Genomic DNA, 10,728 nt, shown 5'->3' with positions numbered 1-10,728 from the left:
CCCTCTCTCCCCCTTCTCTCTCCTCCCCCCCCCTCTCTCTCTCCCCCTCTCTCTCTCTCCCCCCTCTCTCTCTCCCCCCTCTCTCTCCCCCCTCTCTCCCCCCCTCTCTCTCTCCCCCCTCCTCTCTCTCCCCCCTCTCTCTCTCCCCCCCTCTCTCTCTCCCCCCCTCTCTCTCTCCCCCCCTCTCTCTCTCCCCCCCTCTCTCTCTCCCCCCTCTCTCTCTCCCCCCCTCTCTCTCTCCCCCCTCTCTCTCTCCCCCCCTCTCTCTCCCCCCCCTCTCTCTCCCCCCCCTCTCTCTCTCCCCCCCCTCTCTCTCCTCCCCCCTCTCTCTCTCCCCCCTCTCTCTCTCCCCCCCTCTCTCCTCCCCCCCTCTCTCTCCCCCCCCTCTCTCTCTCTCCCTCTCCCCTCTCTCTCTCTCTCTCTCTCTCTCTCCCCTCTCTCTCTCTCTCCTCTCCTCCCCCCCCTCTCTCTCCTCTCTCTCTCTCTGTACCCCACCCCATCTCCCCCACCACCCCGTCTCACCACCCCCCAACCGGCCGTCTTCTGTTATATTCCTTTCCCTCGTTTCAGACCAACATTGGATTTCGTTCCACTGAAAGTCTCAACAACATCTGGTTCCTCCAATTTATCCAGGTTCCATATCTTAATTTCCTACATTTCAGCAGTTTCTTGAGTGTTAATCTGCAGCACATAACCATTAAATTATGGTCAGTCCACATCTGTCCCTGGAAACAACTTACATTTTAATGTCTGGTTTCGAATTCTGCCTTACCCTTAAGGGGATACGGAATCACCTATCCCCGCAATGTTAATATATGCCTGCTATAGGGAACATTTTCTCACAAACTACTGGAGACAGAGAGGTAAAAATTTTACTGTATGTGCATTCATATGTTACAACAATACTGAAACAACAGTTTATTGTCAAAGTATTTTCTTACAGAGATATTGTACATTTATTTTTAAGTAAATTTTTTCCATCGCTTTTTACTAGACTATCACCCCTAAGTCTTTTGTAAATCAAGTAATTAAAAAATCGTTGTTTCAGTATGTAATAGGGACCTATGTCACTACGTCATAAAAATTTCAGACTTCTAGGTTGACCAGTACCTGAGATAATGTTCCTAGATGAAGTAAAAAGTAAACTTACGGGAAACGGAGAAAAAAGATTAAAACATTCCTGATCCGTAGCTAATACCCCCTTCACAGTCTTCATAATCATCTTCAAGTCTTCTTTTGGCACCCCTCTGCACCTGTCTTGCTTTTTTCACTAATGTCTTGATTATATTATCAGCTTGCCTTAGTCTGTGCTGATCTAAAAAGAACATAGCACGTACCGTACGGGAACCAACACACATACCCAACTTTTGAAGGACCTGGCATTTAGTTATATTTCCAAGATTGAAGGTTGCCACAGCATCATACACACCAAAATGTAGTGTATTAATTCCGACAAACACTGTTTTTGGGAGACGATGCCATATCACACTATTCAAGCACTCGTTGGGGTTCTGCGTTTTTCCGTGAAGACATTTCATCAGAAGACTTCTGTCAGCCAGATCTCTGAAAATGGGCTTTATTTCTGCCATGATGGCTGATGGTAGACTGTGGTGGTGAATGTATTTCTCTCCTGTTGTTAGTCCCCTATTGTATTTACACCAGCTGTTTTCACCTTTGGGGCACAAACCATGTTGTGGATGCTCATCCGTGGATGCGGTGTGGAAATATAAAGCCCATATAGCTCTCCTCATTTCTTCAAGATTGCCTGTATTTTGCCTGATTGCAAGGCCATAGCAGTTCTGAATGTGGTCTATTATGGAATCAGTCAATCTTCCTCTGCCATCCAAGGATTTCCCATCATCTAGTTTTTTCCCTTTCATAACTGATTTTAACCTTCTCAGCCTGGCACCCATTCTCTTCTGCACATGTCCTATACATTCAAGTTTGCTTATATTTACACTGTTCCCATATGGTTTGCTTTCCAAAACTTCTTTGAATGCTTTAGAGTCACCATCTCCCAGATATTTGACATAGCGAACATTATACCACTGTGAAGAGCGATGAAAAATTTTCTTCACCCCAGCAACCTCCATGCCACCACTACTACCATAATAATTAGCAATACAGTCATCACTGTGTTCATTTTTCAGCCTGCCTGTGCACCTACAGTATTTAGACATTATTGCAACATCAATAACCTTGCCAGTATCAACACTAGATGCTGTTACAACACCATTGTTGGAGGTGTGGCCCCTTTTCTGCCACGTGCCATCAAACGCCACTGTGAGGTCACGACTGCCGTCATTTTCTTCCACTGCTTCTTCCACAGCAACCTGCATTGACTTCTGTGCTACATCTTCAACTGCAGATCCTAGTACATAATTGTAAGCTTCAAACTTTGAAGGTGCACTTGGAAGATTTAGAACACCACATAGCATATCACCAGCTGCTTTGCCCTTACCAATTGCTCGCAATCCATAAACTAACCTAATATTTACACTATAAAGTTCAGTTTTCTTGTATCCATTATTTACAGTTACTGAAACCGAACTTGGAAACTTACAGCTGTATTTACAAACACTGCATATTAAATTAAACTGGGCAGCCAGGCCAACATGGGATTCTACTTTCAGAGAAACGTTTCCATGACATTTTTTGCAGCACAAACTGTTTTCAAGAGCTTCACACAATATATTCGTATCAATGAGTTCAAAAACTTCATTCCCTCTATCAAGTAAATTATATTTCTCTTCCAAATCTCTTAGTTTTTTATGAGAAGCACTGTTTTCATTTGGTGTAAGTTCGTTCGGCAAATCAGTAATAAGTGGATTCACATTTTCCAACATTGATGATGATGAACTGCTTTGCTTTGCTAATGAATCATTATTTCTTTTCTTTTGCCAGTTCACACGCTTTTTAAATACTTTGCTTTAGCTCTAGGCATTTTCACTGCGAAAAATGAAGCACCAAATACGAAATAACTCAACAACAACTACTTTCTTATATCACACTGTTTACAAAACAGTCCCGCCACAAAGTCAAAGAGTAACTTGAGGAAACCAGAGAGAAACATTTTCGGGCAACTAGTGTATAAATAGTCGCTGGAAACCGGGATATTTGAATTCATGTCACTTTAAAGGTACTGCCAAAAAGTTCATGGTCAGCCACGAGAGACGTGTATAACTAAAGCGCAATACCCGATCTCACAAATATATAAAAATAAAATAGTTATAATTGTAGTAGAGCTATGTATGATACGTCATTTTAAAGAGGAAACATGGCAGAATATAATACGCCAATAAAAAAAAATTCGATTTTTTAACCCAAAAATCCGATTCCGTATCCCCTTAAGTAATCAGTGTATTCACAGGGATGGTTGAACTTCAGTTTTTCTTCGTACATTTTTATTTGCTTTGTCCATAGTTGTTCGAATAATGAACTGAGTTTAATCACATATGATGTAGTAGCTACACGTCGTACTGTTGTTTGTGATTTAAATTTAAATTTGTGTTTTTGTTTCCAGAGCGTGATCCGCCTTTTTAGTACGAGGTTTGTTCGAAATATTATTAGCAGAACTTATTTAGCTACTGATGAAGTTACAGTGATTTTTAATTTCTACTCTCACATGGAATGTTGTAGTTCGCGTACTAGTTTCTAAACCTTCTGTTAATGCCTTTCGTGTAGGTCTTCTATCGTTAGTTTGTGAAGTAGATCATTACTAGTCGTAATTATCAGTAGGTAAGGTCTCATGCTTGTTGGGAGGCGGACTGTTTCATGAAATGTAAAATATAAGCTATTACACGTCAGCGTTGCCACATGTTGTGTAGATGTGGTTCTGAAATGTCTGCACGTGTTGCTTACAGAGCGTGAATGTTATAGTCTGTTCCAGGATCGTTGAATTTAGATTTGTTTTATACACACTTATTTTATTTCGTGTAATCGGTCGTGTAATTTATTTCCTTGTATCTCCCACCCCCCACCACCCTCAGTGTTTCCATAGCTATGTACCAGCTTGTTTTTCGTATGGTGGCCATAGCTATTTAATTATTTTTTCTTGGAACCGTCTCTTGAGTGTCATGCGAAAGCATCTGTCAACATATTATTCTGACCCAAATGAAGAGAATAATAGTTGCAATATTCATAACGGCTAGTTATATGTATAGGCAGACCCTTTTTTTCCCTGCCATTCGTTCCCCCATATAAGTGTTGTTTTTCGTTGCGTGTAGGCCTACGCTTGAATTTTAACTCCTAAATCTTGTCTTTATAGTATTTTCCCGTATTTTTCAATGACGTACGCATAAAGGGTGCTTTGGAAACGGTAAAATGGGCAGAAAAGTCACCGTTGAAATATTCAATCCAGACCCAATCTATTATTATGGGACAACTGTAGGTGTTTCATCCCTTCGCTGTGCCACACACTTTCCGCCCAGAATGTTACTATAACTACAGATTTTTATTTTATTGAGGTAACATGAGCTATCCTCTTCGCTTATTATCGAGTGGCAATGGGAATTAGTACAGCTATGTTGTGCAGAAATAACAAAGCAATCTCTCGAGGCATTGGGATTCCATGTAGTTCTTGAAATTTTCCTTTTTCCTCAGTTTGTTTCATTTCCGTGTATCTTCCTAAAATGTGAAGTTTTACCACTTGATATTCCCATTGGACTGAAGACCACAACAACAACAACAACATCATTCCCATTGGATACAAATTTTGTGTACAGTTTCGTTCTCTGAGGTAGTAAACGCTTTAAAAATAATAAAAAATAAATAAAATACGTGTTATCATAGAGAAATTATTGGTTCAGTTAATAAATATTGATTACCTGAACCGAAGTTTATAGAACATTAACGTACGCAACATGTACGAAAGTTACGCAACAAGAAGACAATTTCACCATCACCGTGGAAATATATTTACCTACCACTTAGCTGCAGACTTACCATTCTTGCCAAATAGGTTCTGCATATCCCTCAAGGGACTAAAGGAAAACTGGAGTCTTGTATTTGTGACCCAACAGCACACGGTGCTACAGGAAATCATTTTAATGTGAAATGAGTTTCAAAGACAGAAATGCTGTTAGGCAGGCAGAAGAATTACCTTACTTAGACCGACGGATGAGAGATTCTTACGGTAACTGGATTTTGGAGAAATGAGTGTTGCTGCCATTCATTGTACAAGAGCGTGAAACTGTGAAACATGTTATAATTTTGCGAATGGGAGCGAATTTGTCATCTGTAGCATAGTGTCATAGTGTATAATTAAACCTTAAATTCAACGCTAAAGGCAGGCAATGAAGCCTTTAAGGACGTAGACACCATCTGCTTGAACGATCTACTCAGACGTGAAAATTTCCGGCACTCTGTCAACATAAGTAGCGAAACTGGGCGTCCATCTATCATGATATTCCCACTGGCGCACCGCCAACCATTCCAGCTGGCAGCCGAATTACATTTTCGGGTGTCCGTCCCTTAAAGATGTGAGAGAGGGGTGGGTGGTAGCCGAGCAGCAATCGTAAATAAGTTTTTGGAAGACTGTCAACATTTTACACCTGTTGATAGCAGGACTTCAGTTTCATTTAAATTTTAGTTAACTTAGTATTGAGACTCCATGTGGGGGGTGTAGCATTCCTCAGCACCAGGAATTACGAATTAAGCACTGTTTTTATGCCTTGTTGCCTGAGAAGGGATGAAACGTATAAATTCGCATGGTAATAAGATGTTCACTTTCATCCTATACTCAAAGCATGTAGAATTCTGGAAGTGATCAATTTTAAGATTTTTTTCAACGTAACTAGACGCTACGCGCGCACCTTCGTCGTCATTTTCCGTATTGTTTCTGTATTACCTAGGCAGTAGACCGCACACTTTGAACAGAAGAGTTGTGCTATCTCGCAACAGGAAGTCTTTTTCAGGTTTTTTGAGAGCAGTCACTACAATAATTATTTAGTTAACCAAAACTGTTCTTTGTATAAACCCAGCAGCTGTGCGTTTTTCCTTCAATCCCCGAAGATCGTCATCTGGAGAACCTTTATTGTAACACCTTTTGTTGGGACGCCGACGAGATCAGTTCGATCACAGCCCCATAGCTGTTACGTATTGCTGTGGCATCGCACTGGTAAAGGAGATGCAGCCTTTCGTACTCTCTGTTGATAAGGAGCTTATTTGAACTCTCCTTTAAATACTGTTGCCTATGCGTGCAAAAAGTAAGTTAGCGATATATATTTTATCTCTGTGTCTAATTAGTGGTCGATGTCTTTGCGGAATGGAAATAAAGTAGATAGTTTTTGATGTCTGGGGAAACCACTGTGTCCCTAATTTCAGCGGCAGACGATTTAAAGTTCCGAGAGCGTACGTTCCTAGAAGAGTCAGCCAATATATTGCTTTCCCCTACATACATCTCATCAAGGCAAAGTTAGAGAGAGCGAGGCTTACCAGCAATCGTTCTTCCCGCCAACCATACACAACTGGAACAGGAAAAGACGGAAGTGACACTGTAGCTGGAGTAACGAACGTTGGCGGTCGAGTTCAGGCTTGTTCTACGCATCTGCGTCACGCATTCTCCGACAATCAGTGAGCGTTCAGTAGTGTTCTCAGCGCTCTGCTGTGAATCTGGTAGACAGTGTGAGCATTAAACATCATCGTAGTTAGTTGCACAGTGCTTTTCATTCCGTTTGTTTCGAGATGTCAGACTGACGGTGGTGGCAAGCGGTAAATTTTGCACAAGAAAGCGGGAGACATAATTTGGAGTGTATACGCTTTCTTCAAGCGCAGAGCACACGGATATGGAACCGGCAACAATACAATCTCCGTCGTGTCTCGGGCTGCGCCAACCGTCGTCGTTCGTGGATCGGACTACAGTACTCAAAGTACCATTTGCGGAATATAGATGTAGCTGTAAAATCATTTGGTAAATTAAACTCCGTTCATTACTATCTGGCAGCCTAATAGTCACCTCACACTAACGATGAGGTTATTGTCAGTATCGTCTTTGTATTTGTTCTAAAGCATGATACAGACTCGTTCGGAGCAGAGAATCTATTGGAAGGTAGTAGCAAGCGTTTTTGCAGGATGCGAAAGTGAAAGGCAAAAAAAAAAAGTGGTAAGTTCTGAAGAAAGTCCTCACAGAACTGCCAGGGTTTGCATGTTCAGGGTTGGTACTTATGATCATCTTCAAGCTGGCTGGCTGGCTGGCTGTAGCTGGTAGCTGGCGGGCGGTACAACGTTGGCAACGGCTTCGCGGTTTTCTCATCACTACACTGAAGTACCGAGCAGATGCTTGCTCCAAGAAAATATGTACTGCAGTGATTTTCATAGCACGAAAACTACTTTTCCACCGGCTGTGTTTAACATTGCGGCTCAGATTGTATAGAGCTGATAGCCAAAACTTCCCAACTACACGTTATCTGAGTAACAGTTTCATGATGCAATACTAAACGAAGCATTGCGAAGCGTTTCGTAATATATGCTCGTTGGTCAGATTTGTTTCCTTAGTAGTTTACCATTAGATGCAATGCTGAATTACACGGAAGTGTTCCTCGCAAACGTGTGAGCTGTAACATAGTCTTGGCTGCTCTGCTACGCAGAGTAGCCCTACATGTTGCTCGTGACAGCCGAATGATCCAGTGTCTACTCGTATCATGTGGCGTGCTTGCGAACGGACACCGCTACGCACTAACTTGTCTTGCGTAGGGCCAAATCGCATTGTCTTTCTTTTTCAGCAGATTTATTTGTTGTATTTTATCTGAAAGGTGACCTTCAAAAATGCCTAGCTCGAAATTAGAAATGTGCTATTCGTCCTGAAAAAAAAAACTGTATGCATTGACACTCGGAAGGACGTCAGTGGAAAAATTAACTTACCAATTCATGACTTAAAGAAAAATAACCCAGTTGTTTTAATACAGAAAAGTTCACAATGAAGAAGTGTTGCTTTTTCGAGTATGTACATGTTTATTAAAATGCTATAGTCAACAGCTATCTATAATGAAACACACATTAAATAAGTTATGTATTTACAGATGCAAGATCTCTGAACCTATTACAGTGGTTTGCATTCAGTGAATTCGATTCCGTGGTTGACATACTCACAACTCTATACATACAACATTTGATGTACGTATTTTTCATAACCACAGTTGTAATATAAGAAAAGAATCGATAATCCACTGTACTTTTATTTGGTTACGCATAATAATTATATTGCCAAAGACCTGCATTCTTCGTGAGTAATTATCTTGCCAAATGCAAATGTTGTCCTTGGTATTTTGTCCCTTCTTTTCACGTAATGTTGGGAGCAGTAGTGCATGCTTGTTTCTTCATCTAATTAGAATTACAAATACGTTGCTATCTAATTTGTAACTATATCTGGAGGTGTCAAATGTACGCGAGCTTGGCTGTTTTCACAGAAAGCTATGCAAATGTCATGTATACAAAACATTTTGCATTTTTTCGCGTATATTTTTATTTTATGGATACAAAATTGAGAAAAGCAAATGATATGCTAGAATTTATATGTGCTTGTGACGATCTATAGGGTACGGCAGATGAAAGTGATACGGAGGACATAGTTCCGTGGTACAAAGAATAATAGCAGAGGAAATGAAATACAGTACTAACCTGACTAACAGAAGTTGAAAGTCACCACCATTCATCTCTTGGCACCGTTGGGCCCTGTTCAGCAAGTTGCTAAGGCGGATCGAAGCTGGACTGCTGAAATTGCTACTGTTTCATCCGAAACGCTCTGCTGCAGCTCTTGAAGACTGAGGGTTGTTGCGATACACCTTAGACTTCAGGACGCTCCACACAAAGTGGGTGGCCAGCTGGGGCCGCGACCAGACTGACCTCTGTTAACAACTCTTTTAGAAGTGAAGATTCTGTAAAAATGTCCTCTAAGTTTCGGCCTGTTGTGTGGATAGTTACTCCATCCTGTTGGAAGTAACTGTAGGTCTTTCCCTCCTCCGTTAATGTTGCTACAAATGGTTTCAAAATGTTGATGTAAGGCACCGAAGTCGGCGTCTGATGAACGGATTCGGGACCAATAGTGCGGCGTGCAGACACTGCACCCAAAGCAACCTTCTGATGATGCAATGATATTTCGTGGAAGTTACGTGAATGCTCGCTGCCCAGAGCCTGTGATTTTGTGGGTTGACATAATCACTCAGATGAAACCAGGCTTCATCAGACATAAAGAACTAATCAGTATCGAAGCCATTCATTGTTAGCTCAGTGAGCAGCCACTCACAAAACTGGAGACGCTGAGAAGCATCTTCTGGTTTCAATGCATGAACAACAGACACTTGGTAAGGATGCATGTGCAGGTCCAGGTGGAGTATTCGTCCGCATTATCTATGCCAGTCTCTTGCGACAGGCGTCGGGTTGATTAGGTAGCACTCTGAAGCATTTTCTGGTGAACGGCAGCCACATTTTCTGGTGTGCGGGCATGTTTCGAAATGTTTTTTACTAGTTCAAAACAGATTCTGTGTGATGCCATTTCCACTCTACGCGTCGCATGGCACTCTTTGCAGGCACTTTCACACCATTAAACTTCTCACCAAACATCTGACTACACCGTTTCCACGACCGTATGGTCACGAAACTTTCCACAACGAACATTCTCTGCCCCACTGTGAGTACCATTGTCCCCTTTGCACTGCTCCACTCACACTGACAACAGCCCGCACTACACTCTGAACCGCTGTGAATCATGTGGCGAGCGTACACATGGTGTGCGCGTCACGGGGTGTGGTTGTAAGCAGGCATTCACGTCCAGTCGTATCCATTCGTTTGGGTCATTTTTATTTGTCCCACTCTGTATATTTTATCACTGTTCCAGTAGAGATCTACCAAAGTTTACTTTAAATCTTGTCGGTGTAATTTATTTCGAGTAACTGTTCTGTCACCTCAGATATACTATACTAGTTCAGTTGCATGCCGCCCTTCTAAAATATGGTATTGTCATTGCTGTGGCACTCAACTACTGTTCATAATTTTTTAAGAGATTAACTTATGACGCCGTTAGCCAGTTGCAACACAGTGAAAATTATAGTCGCCATCTGCTAGAACATATAAGTGCCGAAAAAATATAGTATCGTAGGTCATATTTCTCATAACATGTTGCCCATCCATAGCACCTACAGTATCTTCTAAGACCCAATTTTTCCAAAATATTCTTTTACTGAATTTGGAATCAGTGAACATGTATAAAACGTATTACAAAGTTTTATTTTTTTTTGTTTTGTTTTTCAGGAGGGTGGAACATGAAATGAAATGGTACCTCAGAGTTCGGAAATCGAAGTAGAGGTACTAATACTACTGTTAAAGGAATGATGCTAAGTAGTATCCCGGAAGCGTGACCAGCTCGTTGCAGTAATGGGGTCACTGAGACATCACGCGCCTGTCAGGACTACATGATAAACTATACCAGTGAAGGGCTGTGGTATCCCCGCCTCCAGGGCAACTTTGGTGACAGCCCCTTGTTCTTCCATAACCGATAACGTGCAGTTGAGAAGTGATCGTGATCGGTGCTGTATCAATCATTTGAAGGCATCTGGGAGTGCACAGTCAATAGGCACTACTTGACAGACAACGTAAACACCAGAAAACCAGTTTGATAGCGAACTATAAAAGTTTTTGCTTCAGCTTCTGGGCGGCAGAAGAAGGGAAAATTGTGTTTTCCACCCATCTGTCTCCATCCCTATCCTACAATAGGGCCAATAAAGGAATTAGGCC

This window comes from Schistocerca americana, chromosome 5 (genome assembly GCF_021461395.2).
Source record: "Schistocerca americana isolate TAMUIC-IGC-003095 chromosome 5, iqSchAmer2.1, whole genome shotgun sequence".
Lineage (NCBI taxonomy): Eukaryota > Metazoa > Arthropoda > Insecta > Orthoptera > Acrididae > Schistocerca > Schistocerca americana.
The sequence above is the reverse complement of the archived record's forward strand: the minus strand, read 5'-3'. Positions refer to the sequence as shown.